This window comes from Zootermopsis nevadensis, unplaced genomic scaffold (genome assembly GCF_977971745.1).
Source record: "Zootermopsis nevadensis isolate Lab colony 2312 unplaced genomic scaffold, Znev_1.0 Znev_ptg000054l, whole genome shotgun sequence".
Lineage (NCBI taxonomy): Eukaryota > Metazoa > Arthropoda > Insecta > Blattodea > Termopsidae > Zootermopsis > Zootermopsis nevadensis.
This window is the reverse complement of record NW_028259186.1, coordinates 167,245-188,965: the sequence shown is the minus strand read 5'-3', so window position 1 is coordinate 188,965 and position 21,721 is coordinate 167,245. Positions and strand designations below refer to the sequence as shown.

The following is a 21,721-nucleotide window of genomic DNA, read 5'->3' as shown; positions in this document are numbered from 1 at the left end:
GAAGTGTGCCAAACTTACCAAAAAATAACTTTGTATTAAGTTATTTGTATGTTTACTTTCCTGATACGTGAATCGAACTGACAAACATAATCTTGAGATATTCGGAAATAGTTCGGGAAAGTTTAAGCATTTGGCACCGACGCCCGCGGCGAGTCTGTAAAATTGGGGTGGGGGACACTTGACAGATGAGCACATTGTTTGTTTGACAGTGAAGGATCCGTGCTTTGTGATTCAGTTTGGAGAACAGTTTTTCCTGATAGGACGGCAAAACGCGAAGCATTGTAAATTTGACAATAAACACTCGTCCAGCCAAGGTTTATAACCGTATATTTATATGCATACTTTATTCTGTTCTTACATGTTTGTTCGGTGTATAATATGCAACGCTGCAAGAATTGAAACAAAGGCTGGCTTGTCCTCTCGCGTTTGATATACCTTCCAAACCTAGCCCTCGTGCCAAGGTCACCCGAGTTGTCAGGCGAATGTAGTCTAGTGACGAGCAGAACACGTGTTTATTTCGACACGTAACTTCGCAAAACGAAATCCGTTGCTGTTTGTGAAGCATTCAGCGATGCTTATTCTAACAATGTAGAAGTACCGAATAAGACAACAACACACAGAATTGTAACAAAACATCAGGTCATAGGGAGTCTCTGTATGACTTAGAGAAGCTGATGGACGTAAGGTTTTCGCAATAGATTAAAACTAACAAAGAACTCGCTTGTCTTGTTATATTTATGCTACCAAAGCTTATAAATACTGTTATTGTTTGAGTTGCGTTTTAAATGGACTATTCTGTAACTTTTATTGACCATGGGGTTAAACTAACTAACTAACTAGATGGCTTACCGAACCCGAAGGTTCATCACCGAATTAACCAAAGCCCTCCACCGGACCAACAAAATCCAGTCTCCTTCAACTCCTATCTCCCATAGATCCCGCCTGAGATTATCCTCCCTTCTACGTCTAGGTCTCCCCAGCGGTCTCTTCCCTTCAGGCTTCCCAACCAATACCCGGTGCACACCTTGTCCCATCCATGCGCGCTACATGTCCCGCCCATCTCACTCTTCTCGACTTAATCACCCTCACAATACTGGGGGAGCAGTACAGATTTTTAAGCTCGTCATTGTGCAGTTTTCTCCACGCCCCATCGTCTTCCCTCTTAGGCCCAAATATCCTCCTCAACACCCGATTCTCAAACACCTGCAATCTGTGTTCCTCCCTCTGAGTGAGAGACCATGTTTCGCACCCATACAAAACAACAGGCAAGATTATTGTTTTGTATACTTTAATTTTCAGGTTCTTAGAAATCAGACGGGAAGACAAAATATTTTGGACTGAGAAGTAGCAAGCATTTCCGGAATTTAGTCTCCTCCTAACTTCCTCACGAGTATCATTTTGATTTGTTATTGTTGTTCCCAAATATTTGAACTTTGTAACCCTTTCAAAGGATTTATTAGCCACCCTAAGATAATTTTGCCCGCCTGTCTTCTGATGACGAGATACTAACATGAACTTAGTTTTTTCTGAATTTACTTCCAGCCCCACTTGTCTACCAGCCTCTAGTAAAACTTCTGCGTTCCTCTTTATTGTATTAATATCGTCCCCCAATAAATTAACATCATCAGCATATGCCAATAGCTGATGTGTCCCATATTGACCATGGGGTTAATCAGTGCAATCTTAACATGTTACATCATTCTTATAGAGGGTTGCTAGCTGCGAGTAGTTGGGACAGGAGAAAGTAGTCCATCTATCTGTCTCCTAAGCAGTCTGCTGTTATACACAGCTGACAAGGGGCTACGTCTTTGAAGCAGGAATGCAGACAGCGTGTAAGATAATTTAGTAATGGTGCAATCTGTCGATACCTGCTTGAATCGAGAAACAGGGAAAAAGTTATAATTGGCGTTGTGATAAATTACGTACACGCAATGAAGACGAATTGGGGGGAGGGGTTATAAATGTTAAAAGCCTTTGATAAAATAATGTTTGGGAACATGAACGTAAATCAATAATATGGCTTCTGTGGAATTTCTTGTGTAAATTTTGATATGCTGATGATAATTTATGAACCATTGCAATTAGGCATGAGAAATTTTGTATCGAGATAGATCATTGCCATCACGAAGCTTAACATATTAAAAATTACAAGATGGTGCAGAATTTGAGACTAAATAATAGGTCAGCGTGTTCCGTATCTACCTTTGAGGAAATTATGTACAAATCATGTCCTTTTAATTGATGAATATTGTTGTCCCTACCAAATTGAATGATTCTATCTCTCTCTCTCTCTCTCTCTATCTCTCTCTCTCTCTGCGTGGCTGTGCAGTCCGTGAAGGACCTTGGCCTACTCAAGACATGTCCCAGACCACGCGGCCACTGTGATCGGCAAATAGACATTCATTTTGAAGGAATGAAGAGTTCATAAGTTTCTTCTTAGTACGTCTATTATGTCTTGTTTGTCTCAATGTAACAGGAATTCCTACAAAGTGATTAGTTAATTATTCCAGCATCCGCAAACAAAATTTAGTGGCAGTCTCTACAAGTCCAAGGTAACCTATAATAAATACGCAGAGTCAACTTTTAAAGGAAAATGTATTCAATGGTTTCATTATTAAAAATTATCGTATTTTTCAGTCGAAGTATTAGGGCAAATGAATGTAATTTCAACTATGTGGGCGGATTTGTGTGTGTGTATGTGTTGTAGAAAACTAAGCCAGAATGTTTTCTTTTTGTCTAATATTACGTCAGATGATGCATTTGGGCCCCCATTAAGAAGAATAAAGGTCCACTGGGAGACATAAGGAGTATCTGACAGTGAGCTGTATTGGTAATGGATAATGAGAGTTCCTTTACACATCGTAAATATTTTTGTGATTGAGTTAACATGTTATACTATAAGGGACGTCATTTGTGAAAAAAGGGTAAGATTTCTGTCTTCTGGGTTGTTGCGCTGTGTAGTCTGGTCGATGTTAACCAACGTTTCAGAGGTCATACTGCCTCCATCATCAGAGTATGAAGATTTCTGTCTTCTGGGTTGTTGCGCCGTGTAGTCTGGTCGATGTTAACCAACGTTTCAGAGGTCATACTGCCTCCTTCATTAGAGTATGAAGATTTCCGTCTTCTGGGTTGTTGCGCTGTGTAGTCTGGTCGATGTTAACCAACGTTTCAGAGGTCATACTGCCTCCTTCATCAGAGTATGAAGATTTCCGTCTTCTGGGTTGTTGCGCTGTGTAGTCTGGTCGATGTTAACCAACGTTTCAGAGGACATACTGCCTCCACCATCAGGGCGATGAGTATGAAGATTTCTGTCTTCTGGGTTGTTGCGCCGTGTAGTCTGGTCGATGTTTACCAACGTTTCAGAGGTCATACTGCCTCCATCATCAGAGTATGAAGATTTCTGTCTTCTGGGTTCTTGCGCTGTGTAGTCTGTTCGATGTTTACCAACGTTTCAGAGGTCATACTGCCTCCATCATCAGGGCGATGAGTATGAAGATTTCTGTCTTCTGGGTTGTTGCGCTGTGTAGTCTGGTCGATGTTAACCAACGTTTCAGAGGTCATACTGCCTCCATCATCAGAGTATGAAGATTTCTGTCTTCTGGGTTCTTGCGCTGTGTAGTCTGTTCGATGTTTACCAACGTTTCAGAGGTCATACTGCCTCCATCATCAGAGTATGAAGATTTCTGTCTTCTGGGTTCTTGCGCTGTGTAGTCTGTTCGATGTTTACCAACGTTTCAGAGGTCATACTGCCTCCATCATCAGAGTATGAAGATTTCTGTCTTCTGGGTTCTTGCGCTGTGTAGTCTGTTCGATGTTTACCAACGTTTCAGAGGTCATACTGCCTCCATCATCAGGGCGATGAGTATGAAGATTTCTGTCTTCTGGGTTGTTGCGCTGTGTAGTCTGGTCGATGTTAACCAACGTTTCAGAGGACATACTGCCTCCACCATCAGGGCGATGAGTATGAAGATTTCTGTCTTCTGGGTTGTTGCGCCGTGTAGTCTGGTCGATGTTTACCAACGTTTCAGAGGTCATACTGCCTCCATCATCAGAGTATGAAGATTTCTGTCTTCTGGGTTCTTGCGCTGTGTAGTCTGTTCGATGTTTACCAACGTTTCAGAGGTCATACTGCCTCCATCATCAGAGTATGAAGATTTCTGTCTTCTGTGTTCTTGTGCTGTGTAGTCTGGTCGATGTTTACCAACGTTTCAGAGGTCATACTGCCTCCATCATCAGAGTATGAAGATTTCTGTCTTCTGGGTTGTTGCGCTGTGTAGTCTGGTCGATGTTTACCAACGTTTCAGAGGTCATACTGCCTCCGTCATCAGAGTATGAAGATTTCTGTCTTCTGGGTTGTTGCGCTGTGTAGTCTGGTCGATGTTAACCAACGTTTCAGAGGTCATACTGCCTCCATCATCAGGGTGATGAGTATGAAGATTTATGTCTTCTGGGTTGTTGTGCTGTGTGGTCTGGTCGATGTTAACCAACGTTTCAGAGGTCATACTGCCTCCTTCATCAGGGCGATGAAGATTTCTGTCTTCTGGGTTGTTGCGCTGTGTAGTCTGGTCGATGTTTACTAACGTTTTAGAGGTCATACTGCCTCCATCATCAGGGTGATGAGTATGAAGATTTATGTCTTCTGGGTTGTTGTGCTGTGTGGTCTGGTCGATGTTAACCAACGTTTCAGAGGTCATACTGCCTCCTTCATCAGGGCGATGAAGATTTCTGTCTTCTGGGTTGTTGCGCTGTGTAGTCTGGTCGATGTTTACTAACGTTTTAGAGGTCATACTGCCTCCGTCATCAGGGTGATGAATATCGCCCTGATGACGGAGGCAGTATGACCTCTGAAACGTTGGCTAACATCAACCAGCCTACACAGCGCAACAACCCAGAAGACGGAAATGTTCATACTCACCGCTGTGAGAACCTCAAGTCTTACAAAAACTATCTTAACTCAAATCTAAAAGATTGTGACGATAGTGCGTTATTTGAATAAAAAGTTTTTTGGATGTTTTCCATCGTATAATAAAACTGAAAGACGTTTCGGAGATGGGAGTCTATCTCCGTCTTCAGGTAACCTACTCTATTGGGCCCAATCGATAGAGGTAATCCCTAACTCGTTCAATTTTATTATCTTATTAGACGATGAAAAGCATCCAAAAACTTTTTATTTTAAAAACTATCTTAAACTTAAGCTTAAAAGTAATAAAAGCAGGCGGTTATAATTTTCCTACCCGTTTGATGCCCCCGAAACGTCTTTTTAAGTGACTTTTAGTAGACACTGAGATTGATATATCTGACTCGCGGTATGAAGTTGTGTATTAAGTTATTTATTTGTGAATTATGTATTTTAAAATCAAGTATATTAAAACACTTCTACCAAAAATATCCAATGGTTTTACGTAAATATTCTGTGTAACGAAAAGTATAGTTTTTATTCCTTTTTATAACCAGTATTGTATGGTTATATCTGGGAGACGCTACGCGTTTGGTTTTGCTGAACTTTCATTTTTAAGTTGTAATTGCGTCGATGGCGATCCACGAACTGCAGGGTAATGACGGTTACTGACGTTTCTGTCTGCGGTTTGTGGTTTATGCGATACTGATCTATCTGCTATAGGAGAATGATTGCAATTAGGCGACTCAATACTAGGGCGTTCTCATCAGAGGGAATACGTGAACATTCTCGTCTTCGTCTATCGTCACTGAGATCCGGGGAAGGAATTTTGGGCATGTTTGTTTATGTGGAAAATCAATAACCCCACCTCCCATCCCCGTTTTCTTGTTCAGAAAAGTCTGTTCTAGTTTACATACAACTCAAATTATCCCTCAAACATTGGATGGCTATACACGTTAGATACCACTGTCTCAAACAATGCTTTTGTTTTGCGTTGTATGATACTGGAACATAACAGCACGAATTTTATTTCCCAGTTTCAAAATTGGTGACTCAATTATACTCATTCCTTTTCATAACAATTTTACTTTTACGTAGTGCTACTTGACAGTGTACTCGTTAAATCCGGTACAGAGGAAATATAACTTCCTAATTCTACAAAAACCGTGTCGGTGAAGTAACTGTTAGGTCTACATCAGATGGAGAAATTGTCACTAATTTAATCTTTATTTATTTTATTTATTTATTTAGTGTTCTGTCTGACGACAGGTCCATATGAACAGGATCCTTCCATCCTTTTCTCGGACTGGGACCTGTTCATATACGTTCTTGGCAGATTATCCAGAAGTGGTTTGCCATTGCCTTCTTCTGTGTGTGAATGGAGTAATTGTTGGGATGCCACGGAGAAACCGGGGAAGCCCGCGGAGGAAAACTCCGTGTTGCCTAGACCACGGCCTTGCCCAACACAAGTTATAAATTCGGGCACCTCCGGGAATCGAACCCGAGACCCCAGGATTATAATTATAAGGCCAGTGTTCTAACCGCTAGACCGCCGTGGCACGGTTACTTTAATCTAAGAGAATATAATTATGGCAGATATGGAAGATGATGGAGGCAGCAAGGATCTTTAAAAGTTTGGTTAACTAACAGACTCCGCGGCCTTACGACCCATAATAGATCCGTCTTCGTATTCACCCCCGTGAGAAACTCAAATCCTACATAGTTATGTCAGTTTATAGGCTTTTCATTTTTAGTAAAAGATACGCCACTACCTAATTAGAGAAAACTGCATTAAGATTTAAGACGTACTCTTAGTAATTTATTATAAAATAAACGAGAAGTGTCTCAGCAAACATTACATTTATAAAGTAAATTAAATCAAAACTAAAATATCTTTTGTAGGGTCTCGGAGTCGATGTGTTGTGTTTTTTGAAAGATAAATAAGCTGCCTTTCCGGGAATTGATTTCGGGTCGTTCAGTTTAGTTATTACACTGACTGAAATGCTGTACTGAAAAAGAACACTTCGTGATTCCATCATTTCTGAGTTGCATATGATTTGGAAGAAATGCCAACTCTTAATAATCGAATCTACATTAAGCCAGTAACGATTACGTTTTGATTTTGATTTTTCGAGTTAATGAATTCGTTTCATCAAATGTAACCCAACAATTCGTCTGTAAATTCATTCAGTTACTTAATTGTCCATCGAGAGAATTTAAATTTATATTATGGAATTTATTTACAATAAATTGTTCTGTGCTGGGGATTTAAGTAACACATGTTTCCAGCAACTTTACTAGTCCTGAGGGAATTTATTTCGTACGCTACCTGTGCAGGGTGGATGGAGAAACCCTTGGGGTGGGGGGGGGAATCAGTAATGAGTTTGTAAGTGACTTACATGGTGATGGGGTCTAATTGCTAGGGGTCGCACAGAGAATTTCTTAATTATAAAAGTGCAACAACTTTTAACATTATTGTAATCGCATCGCTGTTTGACTTGTAACTTAATCTCTTTTAAATGGATGGAAATTTACCTACAGACCATCTGTACGCGTCCGAATTGTGATGCTTATGCAAAGACAACTTTATCTTTCACTACATATTCCGATTTATTGGCAATTCTCCTTAAACCAGTGAAAGGGGCCATTGGTTACTACGGACATCTGTAGGTTTTTGTTACTTTTGAAACTACGTAAATATTGCTTATTTTTAATCGAATCCCAAACTTCCTCTGTAGTCCGTAGGTAATGTAGGTTTCCTTCTTTACGTTGATTCTATTTTTGTTATATGCCAAATAATAAATAATTTTAATATAATTTATAATGTAATAATTTATGTGGTGGAACAGTAGTGATGTATGTTACATCCGAGAAAGGAAATGGATTAACCTTTAATATTTTGATACTATTACAGTTTCTCATAAGCCGGGAAACCTCAGTCGGTATTGTGTGTAACTAAATACGGATCAGACGGCCGGGATTCGAGGCAGTGAATTTTTATCGTAATGTTTTGAACTCTTCGGTATCTGCATTTGTGAAGGTACTCTGGTTGTACAGACAGGGGAACTTCTCACTTAACCCCTGTTTTTTTCGGGGGGGGGGGGGGGGGGGCTCGGTTCCATCTTGTACAAAGTCCGTATAGGTTACTCTACCCCTCTTTTATATCTTTCTTGGCGAAATATCTCAATATCGAAGGTAGCAACTGAATGATTGTCATTCCTACGTCATGCTCGGGACGCGCTATGTTCAGATTTAAAAACAGAGATCGGATTACTGAAGTTTTTCAAAAATCCTTTTAGATAGTACCAGACTAAAATCTTAAATTATGGCACTTCCTTCCATGTCCTTTCATATTTATTATTCATTAATCATGAAATCTTTCGACACTATATGATCTGAGCTACTGACAGCATCATTATATAAATAATAACATAATAAGTAACTTATATTTAATCCTAAAAATCGTAAGTACAAATTCAGTTTCGACCTTAAAGAACACACATAATTCCCTGTTAAAAATCAGTTCTCTAAAACTGTGGGAAAATTGTAGTTACTTGTTCTGAATATCTTACGAAACGCATAAATATATTCTGTCAAAATGGAGAGTTACTGAATGTTAAAGCAGGTGGTAAATATAGTTACTACTAAGCTTTGAAATACTTAACTCGCTAATTCTGCGTATCAGATTCCTGGTTGAGAGCTGATAATCGTTTAGTTAGGAAATTGTCCTCATATCGTGGAAGTTTCATTATCGTGTTCCTGAGTCAGCTGAGTCTAATCCACATATCTCAGACCTGCTTTTGTAAGAACACCTTTAATGGCATTCTCCGTTTTACGTCATGTCTTCCAAGTTTTGCCCCTTCCATCCACCGCTTCGTTATCCCTCACTACATTTATATACACGACACAAGTGATTTGCATACCTTCGTACTTAAAACGCTGAAGCCATTGGGCTCACGTGCTCCCATAAACTGGTACATGACCCAGCGAATTATTCCGACTCAAAGGCAACACTGTTTGCTACACCCACGACAAAAATGCAAATCAAAAGGATTATTCTGAGACGGGCAAGGACTGATTTACTTTTGATGAATTCTTTTGGTCTGTTTTCGTGTCTGAATTATCGCTTAACTCTTTACAGGGTAGCAATAACCAGTGTATCACAATATTTGATTTAATTTGTTTGTTACAGTGAAAAGCGAATCTATTTTCTAAATCACATACCAAACAACAAACATGAACAAGATCCTAAGGCTTTAAACTTTCTACTTTCAAAATTTAATTCACGATCGTCATATCATATATGCATCTGAAAATCCAGTCTTCGTCTGTTGGTTACGATATATTTGTTACAAATAAGCACTATTAAATCCCTGATTATACGACTTAAATTAGTTTTAAACGGGTAATAGTCCCTGAGTCGGGGTTGGGTTGAGGAGGGGTGAGGCGGTACGCCACTCGTTTACTCTTAATCCGGGATTAAATTAAACGAAATCTAGTTAATCAGTGTATGTTCCTCTTCAGACCCCCCACCCCACCCCTCCAAATCTGAACTCGAATCTTGCAAGGGGATGGGTATGATAGTGGATAAAATGGTCCTTCTAGAACCCAGTTTTTGTAAGTTTGGTTACAGTTTAAGAACGGCAATTTTTTTTCTTCACAGAGAATGCCTAATCTTGACTTTCCTTCCAAAATGATCCACCAGGTACTGGAATCTTTGCTTTAGGGTCGAACGTTTTTCCTTGTCGTCTTATTTAAAGAAATCCTCTCCTAAATATAAGGCGATAATATTGAAGTAACGCGTACCCTATCGAATTAGAATAAAAGTATGGCCTCAAATTATTGTTTGTATGGGAGAAAAGTACGTAGTTTTTATTGTAGAACGCATGAAGTACCTGACTACATTGCACACATCACATACATAACCATTATTATCCCATCTCTTCACCACTTTATGGGGTATGTACTTCTATGTACCCGAGACAGACCTTGTCCCTAAGGAACATAGGGCAGCAGCTATTTCCGGGATACATTTTGTTTTTAATATGTATTACATGTATTATATTATTTTATTTTACGACGGCGTCTTTCGAATTATGTATGAAGTTCCCAAAATTGCAGTTTTCTGAAGTTCCCTGACGTCGTGTTCGCCCGGGATGTTGGCCAAATCCATTATTATTTCATTATTATTATTATTATTACTGGTGGTTGCTGACAATTTGCTTTTAAATAATTTTTAGCCCGCTGAGTTAATATTTACAACTATTGGTTTAACTGCATTATATTTTCCATCATTCTTGACCGGTAATTTGCCAATAACGATAATAATAATGAACCAATGTGGGTTATACTAGTGTGTAAAATGGTGTTGTGAAAATCCAAAGTCTGCAATTTTCTATATTTTCATTGAATTACATCTGACGTATTTAAAACACCAAATTTTCTTTTCCACATTTTATGTTTATTGAGAGTGAAGTAATTCTTTCCTTGCCTTTGTGTACCAACTTTCATTATCTTCATGTAATTTCTTGTTAATTTGATTATTATTTAGTTGCATGTATTATATTTAAATAGTAATAGTGATGTTATGGAAAACAATTATGAGGCTTACTTGAATAGAAGAGTAATTACAGAACACAAATTTGTCAGACCAGGTATATAAATAAATAAAAAACAAATCAATTTATATCTACACCTTACTGACCTGGCTTTCGATTATGCAGACACACCCAGAGGGCCTAAACGTAAAATCATTAATGCATATGTGAACTTGACACAAAGAATTAAAACTTGTGTATAATGAAATAAGTGAAAAGTAAGCTAATTGTAACGTAATCCCACACGTCTTAATGCGTAAATTTGGATAAAATGTCTCACATTCTATACTCGATACAAGCATCAACTTAATACTAATACCATGACTAATGCCAATTTATAGTCTTACATTTTTACTAATCTTGTTTAAATGCAGAATTATTGTAGGCCTGGTTAAAGCCAATGTAAAACTGAAAAATTAAAGATGATACTAACGACGTAATGATAATTCCGAAAATGAAAATTACGGCCCCTTAAATCACTGATATTTAAAAGTAAATTATGGTCAGCCACAAACTTTATTTAATGTCATCTTTTATATTTGAGTCGTCAGTAAAGTTAACTGTTTATATTTGCTTACAGAAAATAACTCCGATACTCGATGAGTCTATAAATCTATACGTTCTTGTTACATCAAGAGTTTGTGCGTTTGGTAGGAAACTCCCTCCCGTACCTTGGACGATGTTTTGTCTGATACAGCTGTCGTGATCTCTCTCTCCAGTCAGAAAACTGGCCCGCTAATATAAACTTGAAAGCCACTGTGCAGGGAATCCCCCAGTCTGTCGACGTCAGACTCTCAAGGCTTTTAAGGGTTGTCACATGTAATGAGTTCCTTTCTGGCACTTAAGTTTTGCAGAGAGCACTTTGATTTCAGCCACAATCCCTATATAAAGTAATAACTACCCCTCCCTCCCCACCTGCCACTCAGTTCTACCAAAATTTTACATGTCGGCGAATAAGTAATTAAAAAGATTCATTAGTCCAAATTTGGAACTCAAATTAGTATCATTAAAAGTTTTTGGTTTCGAATTGATGGAGTGGGAACGCCTATAGTGAAACTTCTCTTCAATTTGTATTCTTGAGGCCAGTTGTGACGTGATGGATACAGATGAATGTTTAATGAAGCACTTTCTCTTACGTATGTCGTGCTAGGTTTGTTTTAGATAATTTTTACGCAGAGAAGATGCTCTTACAAGTATTAAAAACAGCCACAAGATTTTATAACGCATCTTATGTGCTCGGAGCTGTGATAGTTTAGTACTACTGAGTGGGTTAGACGGTCGGAGCCGATTTCTAAGAGTGGCTGTCTCTCTGGCACCGTCCATTGGACATAAAGACGAAGCCTCGAGCTGAAAGGTGACCACATCCATCTAATTTCAAAAACAGGAACATGTGGAGTATTACCTCCGCTCCTCCCATACGCCTTTCTGTTGTATTTCATAAACTAACGGAGTAACTTAAACCTTAAATATTTTTTTTTATTCGAAAGACTTAAAGTTCAAATCTTGGTCCAGAGACCGGTTATTCGGACTAATGTTTGTCTTAGGTTTTCTCAGGCGCTCCAGAGAAATACCGGAACAGTACTTTAATTTAAACCGTGACTCCGCATTTCATGTATTTTCTAACGCATTCCTCAGTCATCGTGTAAGTTAATGATGATGTCGTTAAATAAACAATAAGCCAAACGCAATTATTAAAAGTTGTTAATACGAAATGTTCATTGCAGAGAAATTGGGTCACTGTAATATGTACCTCTTTTAAGATTTCTTTTTAGTTTTGAGAATTATAAAAACTTTCTTCGTACGTTCAATGTGAGTTACATTCGTTTGATTTTAAGTTTAACCCGCAGTTCTGACTATTGCCTGCTGTTACAACTGACACATAATTATTTAATTTAGATAGCGCACTAAACATTGAGCGTGTAGAGAGCTGATTTTTCGTGAATAAAAATAAAAATTAGTTAATTTATTTTTCTGTAAAATCAAGAATGCATGAATTGCAGGGATGCACATAAAATGCGTACTCAGTTGGTAATTAAGGGAAGGGTAATTCACATTTGTCTTTTTCAATGTTCGTGTCAATTTAATCTAGATTATACACATATTACGGTTAATTACAAATGTTTTAAAGTTCTTGTAGAAGCCTAAATTTGAGATGTCTGGCTGGAACGTATTGGATTAGTCCACTGTACCTGAGTTTCGGTCTGATTCGTTTTCTGTGGCGTGATCATGGCCCACCGCTGTTTAAAGCGTCTTTGAACGAGAGAAAATAGAAACTTTACTGACTGTTTCAGAAATAATCCACTTAATTTCCCTACACGCAATTCTATATCCGTATAGTCTGATTTTCGGAAATAAAGTTGTGTTTTAAATAGAAATAAATACAAAAAAAATATTTAATAGGTACGTCAGAGTCATTATTTCATTTTATTCTTTTGTAGAGCCAGATATTCTGTATCTAATCATCGCGAAGTGGTTACTGTTTTTACTCAAGATCAGAGTGTGCTTATTGTTGTCAGAATGGGTCGCGCGATATGAAAGCCGAGACAGGCGAGTTTATTAGTGGAGGGGAAAGGGGGGGAAGGTCGCACGGCCTCAGCTGCGGTGACTCACCGATCTGAACACAGCCAGAACTACAAAACCAACTGTTGCTGACACCCGTCTAGCGCGTGATTCGGACGAGTCCATCTCATACGACCAAAAACAAGTCCTTTGCGCAAGCTAATCTTCGAATTTCATCTAGATACTACATGAAATAACGTGCTTGTTTTTATGAACGACAAACCTCAACTCTGCTACTGATGTCTTCCATAACACTTGGTGTCATATGTCTTTTTTGGCAAGAAAAGTGTCAAACTCAGATGATCGTAATGTACTTTGTTTCATCAAATTTAATGACGTCTGATGTCCATAATAATAAACGTTTTCTGTTAGTCGTGACGAATAATTGGTTGTCAGCTTACTGGCTTGTACTAATATGCTATTGTAGAAACAGAAATTTTCGCTACGTGTTTTTTGCACAAGAATCACATTTAGTTTAAAATGTGGTAAGTCAACTTTTTCTGACTTGCCTTGTTCTGCTACGCATGTATTTCAGATATGATTCAGCACACGCGGTGGGATAATTTATTTGGTCACAAGAAGCTAACCTTGACAGGATATGCGTTCTTTGTTGATTTAACAGCCTTTGCACCACTTTGGAGATTTAGGCGAAGGTGGAAGGATAATACTAAAATGTAATCTCAAATAAACTTGGTGTGATTGCGTTGATTGTTTGAAATACCCAGATACTGTCCAGTGGTGGGTTTTTTGAAGTCGGTTAGGTTAGGTTAGGTTAGGTTCACACAAAAGGAAGAATCATCCTTTCAAATTGTGGTGTAATGACAATGTGGAAATTGTTGAGTATTATGGAGCCCTTCCCAAAAAGGAAATTATTGATAAGAAAAATCAAAAGAGTAAATTAGATTTTTACAAATTTTGTTTTCACTAAATTAAATAAGCTCAAAGGGAAGGGCATTGATACTTTTACGTTTACCGACAATGTAATCTATTCACTTACATAATCTAACTACTGTAATTTCTGTTAACACTAACTCAGTTGCAAGCACAGTACAGTACAACCCCTCTATAACGCGGTTCCGGATATAACGCGGGTACCTCATGTCCCCCCATAGTACAGCAAAAAGGAAAAATGTGCATCAATTATCCTTCACACACAACTCAAAATTATATTAAAATGCAAGTCAAATTAATTATTTATTACTTTTTCCGTAAAAATCAATCGTAACTCTTAAATGGCGATAGTCTATCAATACAGTACGTCCAGTACTTGAACCGATTTTTCTGATGCACTCCCTTAATAACGCGGTTTCTCTATAGCGCGGGTTTACCCCTGTCCCCCGCGACCCACGTTATAGTGCGATTGTACTGTACTAGCAATACGTACTGTAGTCCAGTGAAGGGTTCAAAGTCTCACACCTTCAAACATAAGCCAACCCTCAGGTAGAAGACATTCAGTCAGAAATTCAAAACAAGAAAATATTAACTGTAAACATTTCCCATAAAAGCATTGAAGCTAAGTGCATGCACGAACCTGTCCAGCTTACAACAGAAGGGGTGACCAAGTTCCAGGATATAGGGGTGTCCAGGATATAGGGTATTGTGGACATGTAAAATTGTGTGGCCTTGTAATCCTGGGGGTCTCGGGTTCGAATTTATAACTTGTGTTGGGCAAGGCCGTGGTCTAGGCAACACGGAGTTTTCCTCCGTGGCATCCCAACAATTACTCCATTCACACACAGAAGAAGGCAATGGCAAACCACTTCTGGATCATCTGCCAAGAACGTATATGAACAGGTCCCAGTCCGAGAAATGGATGGAAGGATCCTGTTCATATGGACCTGTCGTCAGACAGAACACTAAATAATAATAAGACGAGGTGGTCTAGCGGTTAGAACGCTGGCCTTGTAATCCTGGGGTCTCGGGTTCGATTCCCGGCGGTGTCCGAATTTATAACTTGTGTTGGGCAAGGCCGAGGTCTAGGCAACACGGAGTTTTCCTCCGGGGGCTTCCCCGGTTTCTCTGTGGCATCCCATTCACACACAGAAGAAGGCAATGGCAAACCACTTCTGGATCATCTGCCAAGAACGTATATGAACAGGTCCCAGTCCGAGAAAAGGATGGAAGGATCCTGTTCATATGGACCTGTCGTCAGACAGAACACTAAATAATAATAATATAGAGGGGTTTTACTGTATTAGTGTTGGAAAGTAATGGAAAATGAAGTACACGAGATATATAGAACACAAGAAGTACATACAAATTGTTGGTCGAAACGTCTGAAGGGAAGTGACCACTTGGGAGTCTTGGCCAGATAATGTTAAAAAGGATCTTAGAGAAGTAAAATTTGAAGGTGAGACCTGGATGTAAGTTGATCGGGATAGAATCCAGTTGCGCGCTTTTGTTAACACGGGAGGAAATTTAAAACCATCGGCACTAGCTGAGTGATCGTCCACACACAACGGAGAAATAATCGCCACTGGACAGGAAGACGGCGTGTTGCTCAGATTTGATTCCGATCAGAGAAATCCATCGTTCTCACTTTAATCGAACCCCTGTCGTCCGGCCTCTACCCATAATATTATTAGTTGAGCCATCCGAGAATTGGTGTTGTGATTTTTAACTATTAATCGTGGTTTTCTGGGTTAACCACCAACGAGTCCACACGGCGTCACAACTTATAATGACTTGAATGGATTATCACAAATAGCCCGTAGATATGGATGTATCAGTCAACAACATCTTTTCTCGTGTGTGTTTATGAAACGGCAGTTTCAACACCTGCAAGGTCCCCTGTAACTTTCGTGAATCTGGGGCACTTCTTTTCCGTTCTGTGAATTATTGGCCCTCTGATAGCATTCTCTTAACTTTGCTTGATTCAGATTTCAGGTTCTCACGGCGGGCGAGTATGAAGGTGACTGTTCTTCGAGGTTGCGCCCAAACGGATTTTAAATCCAGAGAAGACAAACGAACTGTAATTGGCCGCGGCGGCCGGTCATGTGCTCAGATACGATCACAGGAACACTTTGCCGGGTTCGGTCCTACATCTTTAAAGTTATTTTTCAGCTATGTTTCTGATTAAATTAAACATTTTTAAAACTGAAACAAGGTATTCTGTCAAAATAAATGGACCTCAGAGGCTTTATATCTTTTGCAAACCCCCCAAAAAGTAATTAGTTGAACTTAGGTTAGGAATTGTATGGAATTTGATATTTCAAAAGAAAGTTGCTACTAACTGAAGAATCTCGGCACAGAAAGCTTCAAAGACTGAATATAAACCCTCACTTACAATTTTGTTTGTGAAATAACGCCATATTCCTTTCAAAATACATATTATGGTTGAAAGATGGAGGTTCAAAGCGTCTCTCCGACCGGAGTGGAGGATTTGAGACACTGCACAGTGACGTATGATATAAAAGTGATAATATGTTATTCTGCCTGAATATAATAGCACACTGATGAGTAGAGAATATAACAAGCTAGTTTGTTCTGTACAGTGCCACGGTCTTTTGTCTGGTACTCGGTCCTGCTAACTGATGAAATACAATTGAACCCAAATGAAACAAGATCATCATCACCATTTCCTTCACATTAACATTTTAATCGGTTTTCTGCTACCAATACCATCTTTATATTCATTTCATTTTCCTTCGTCTTTATAGCTTACATTTTCGTCCTGGTTAATAATAATAATAATAATAAAAATTAAATTATTTTATTAGAGTCACTGATGATACAAAAGAACACGTGACACTCAAATTATAATAAATATATGTAAATACATTTAAAAAATGAACTAAATGCACAGCAGTCAATACAAAGACTTGTATCGAAAAAAATAACCTCAAAGGAGACAGGTTTTGTTAAAAATATCCCAAAAAATTGCAGATATAATTTGCATCTATGATTAATCTACTTTAAGGACCGTGTATTAGCGCACTGGTCTCCATTTGAATACATTATTATGTTACACGCCTCTGAGAAGGTATTTTAAAACAAACTTCTTACGAAATAAACCAGAAAACGAAATGTTAAGCAAATATCTCGTGATATTCGTTTCCTTTAAAACCGCTTCCATTTAATGAGTGATTCAGTATCGCCTTTCAAAGATTGTAGGATATATTTGTATGGAAATAAACAAATAAAAAAATTCAAATTAGTTGCGTATTGATCCGGAAACGACTCTATTTTGATCCATATATTTTTTTAAAATTAATAAGTTTTGCAAAATTCTTGGATCGTCCAGACCGTGCATGTACATAAAAATTAACTTTACTGTAACTTTCTTCTGCACAATGGTAAGCATTTCTACCATCGTCGTCATTGTACATTATTATGAATAGAAACACTTTATTTATGTTAAATTCTGCAAGTAATTAATACTGCAGTAACGTAAATCCGTATCTGAGCCGAGTACCAATGTAAAGTTTCTATTTTTTAGTAGGGGCCTTTGAAGTTCTAAAGATACGTATTGCACTTAATAAAAATGGAAGAAGTTTACACTTTATTTATTATATGACAAGGAAAGCAGACGAATAAACACACATGTAATAGCAGCTGATGTTAAAATAACTTCTAGGTAACAGGCAGTTGGGAAATCTATCAGCATAAATCCTTTCTACTTAAGATGAATTCTTGGCATCTTTAAGGCTTTGACCGGGATGTTCTTTTGTTAAATCTTATGTGGTACCGCCTGATTCGACTTCTAATGGTTAAGTGAAGTGTTTTCTTCGCGGTACGGTCTGGATTCGTAAATATTATGAAGACGAGCTTCGGCTTCAAAGGGTTAACCAGCTGATTTTCGTAATGGTGAGGTGAAGTGTTTTCTTCGCGGTACGGTCTGGATTCGTAAATAATATTCAGACGATCTTCGGCTTCAAAGGGTTAATAAGGATAATATGCGCATTCCTTGTTTTATGTAGTTCATTTTGCAAGCAGGTAACATAGAAACACTCTCCTTTACTTTAATGTATAAACGAAGGAACTTAACACCTAGAATCATACGTACGTCATCTGAAATAACAACAAATCACAGATTAATATTTTACCACGGCAGATAAGTACCATGCTGACCAAGAAATTTCCAATCCGGAATCTTTCAGCACGTTCTACTTGTAAACATCAAGTTTGCCTAACTCATTATAGTTTTTTATGGACCAGTATGTATTTAAATTATTTACATGCTTATGATATAAAACGTAGCCTCACGCTGTACATAGACAATATAGCAAGAATTATAAAGTAACGATTTATTTATCTTAAGGATTTATTCGTTCACACAATGGCCAGTAGTGTGCGCTTTTTACACGCTAAAGTTTTCGTTCCATTATAATATTGAGTTTCTATGCCAAGAAATTTTTTCAAAAATGTGTGATTGTGTTCATAATTCATATTCATGACATTTCACATAAAATAAAAGCCAATTGAATAAAAATTTCCTTGGATATTATCCATCGTCTAGTAAATATAAAACGTAAAACGACGTTTCGGAGATGGGACTCTTATCTCGGTCTTCAGATTCCTACACAGTTGGGCCCAAATATTAGTAGCGGAAGGAGTAATTGACACAAACATGACAGGAAACAATAACAGCCAATTACGTCAGATTCAGTGACGTTGCTACACGTATGATTTTTGTGACACATTTGAGTCATGACTTCTGAGCAGAGATGCAATTGATAACAAGCGACATTCAGGTATAATAACCGGAAGAATAACCACGTAACTCACACTTGACGTCTCTAGCACACAGCTAACAAAACGAAGCACACAACTTGAAAAGGAAGCTGCTGAGACTGAACTTGATTAAGTTTCTTCAGTAGCCCAAATTCGGCAACCTTAATAAAATAATTACACTTTAACATATGTGCTCTCGCTTGACGGTATCAGAGAAACAAGATTCGGAAATCAGATACTGGCGTCACTTTAGCTGTTGAAATTATATTCACGTAATCAGCTGTTTTGTATTAAGTCCCCCTTTAACAGCAACACTGAGAAAGGAAAATTTTGCATACCGGTAGCCCCTATACCAACTCAATATTTGCTCTCCAAGTTAATGGCTTCTGGAATCTGAAGCCACAATCTTGAAAAAAAAAAAAAAGAATAAGAAAAAGTTTCAAGGAAATCATATGATCAAATTCCGGAACCGATTCTCCTGGATAATTAAATTATGCTATTCGGTTGTAGTCGTCCGAACCCACGGTCGATGAGATTTATTTATTTAAATCATCTTATTCATCTTAGTATATTAATCCAATATATATTATTTATTATTTCAGTCTATACACAAACTTAATTTTAATTTTAAATGTTGTTGTTAAAATTAAAATTAAAATTTAAAATTTAGCGCTTTTCATCGTTATTTCGATGTTACATTTCAGCGCTTATTATTTTACGACATGTTTCGACGCTATTGAAAAAAAAAGCGATGAAATGTAACATCGAAATAACGATGAAAAGCGCTAAATTTTAAATTTTAATTTTAATTTTAACAACAACATTTAAAATTAAAATTAAGTTTGTGTATAGACTGAAATAATAAATAATATATATTGGATTAATATACTAAGATGACTCATCAAAACTACAAATATTAATCCAAGTTTAACGAAATATTGTCAAATAGATATAAAGTTATTTCATTGTATGTTATTCATAAGTTAATTGATTTATTGGCGACATGTTATTGGAAACATGCCCCTGTAGCACGTCTGTTTGTGAGGAGAAAAGAAGCTACCTTAATGAAGGCCTCTTTTGTTCAATTGTCTAGAAGTGCTACCTACTTTGTGTACCGTTTTGCTTAATAGCTAAGCCCTACTGTTAAATCTTAAGATGAAACACGTCGGATGGCACAGCCTACTACCTAAAAGTGCTCTTTTGTCAAATCTTCAGGCAGGGCAAAGTAATAATAATAATAATAACCTGTAATAACGGGGTTGACACAGATGGCCTATGAGACTCCTTGTTACAAAATTTAGGTGTGGGTACCAAAATTAGGGGATCCAATCAAAAGCAAGGATGTGCTGTAGGTACCCCTGGTTTTGGAGAGCCGATGGTCTTCTTCGTGTGTGCAGACTTTTCTAGGCTCTTCCCTTTTGGACATCAAGTAAGTCGGTAGCAAATTGCTCAGCCACAATCCCGCCTTTATATTGGAAATTATGCTAAATTCTACAACTATCGAAAATTATAACAAATTTGATAAAATATATTTGAACTGCATACATCGGCAGAGGCGAGGTGGAGAAGTGTTCTTGTGTGATTTAGTAAGTAATATATACAGTGTAAACATTTGTGTACGGTTTAATTTCAATTTATAACAATAAATCTGGGCTTGTTAATAACCTACAATTGTGTCATAAGTGTTGGCGTCCACTGAGTTATTGTGAGTCCGGCCGTTACACTAACCTGAGTGTACAGACGGCGTGTTCTTCTTCTTACAAGTTAAAAATGGCTTAAATAATAGCCACATTTTATTTCGGAGTGAAGTTTTGGCTAGTAAAACCCTAATTAATACCACACAAAAGATTGTACTACAATGTAATGTGATCTTGGGACGGAGTTTTATAATTTGTACAATCTTCATTAAAATTATTAGCATGAACTCTTTTTTTAAAAAAAATATATGGGTGGTCAGATAAAGGGAGAATATTTAAGAAAATACGAGGAAAAATATTGGAGGTTGTGTGTGAGAAAAGTATACGATTATTAGCTCAGTGCATGCAGTAAATTAATGAACACGACCAAATGGTGAGATCTGAAGTTCTTACGACGACGAGTCGATGGTTGTGTTTCGAGATATTCCATCATGTAGTCTGGTAGATGGACCACCCAACCGCGCCAACGGTCATTATACGTCTGTTTGTGTTTTATCGGGTTTCTGTAGGACCCTATTATCAAAGCATCGAAACGTGCATATTGAGAGCAAAGTTGCTTACGTATGAAATCGGCCGAACGAGCTAACGCCCAGCTTCGGCAACACACACGTATTCAAAATGTTCATATTTCAGTGCCAAAAGAAGTGATGGCCTGCCCGCGAACAAATAAATGTTCTCACATGTGAAAAAATACAAATTCTGGCCCCTCGGTGTGAATGTCGTTTCAAAAATACGTCTGGGATTCCACATCCAGTGTCTTTCACCAAAGACACGATTGGTATCTCACAGTGAACATTTACGAATTCAGAACTAGGTGTAAGGATAAGTATTTACAAGAAACATTTTACAGAAGTGATAATCGACTTTTAAACACAGGGCATAAGCGACTACGTTTGACTTCTGAAACTCATTAACTTCTCTCCATAGTACATGATAGTCTTCTTCAAAACTGTGTTAGTAATGAACTGTCTGTAACCAAGGATCATAGCGTTCATTATAGTGCTCACAAAATGTCTAAAATCAATTATAGTCTAAGTAAATTTAATTCACCGAGTTTAATATTCATTTTGATATTAACCACACAATTATACACACATAAATGACGTTTTCTAAAAAGAGTTACATGAGACAGTTTTGCATTAATTCCATATTTCCCCAAGCGTGCTATACCGTCTTGTTAGAATTATCCTTATTGAAACTCCTGTCATAAATGGACCGAAAGATAAACGGACGATTCAATAACGAAAATCCCACATCCCTGTCAAGTAAAAATTCATGCCACTCGACGCTACAAGCAA

General features: G+C 37.8%; 1 long non-coding RNA gene across 1 annotated transcript; it reads left to right on the top strand.

The window, feature by feature from the left end:
• Nucleotides 1-332: 332 nt before the first annotated feature.
• LOC147871452 (uncharacterized) lies at nt 333-20,397 on the top strand. The gene is made up of 2 exons (XR_015538784.1): nt 333-2,552; nt 15,933-20,397. It is a non-coding gene; the product is annotated as an uncharacterized LOC147871452 (long non-coding RNA).
• The last annotated feature ends 1,324 nt before the right edge of the window (nt 20,398-21,721 follow it).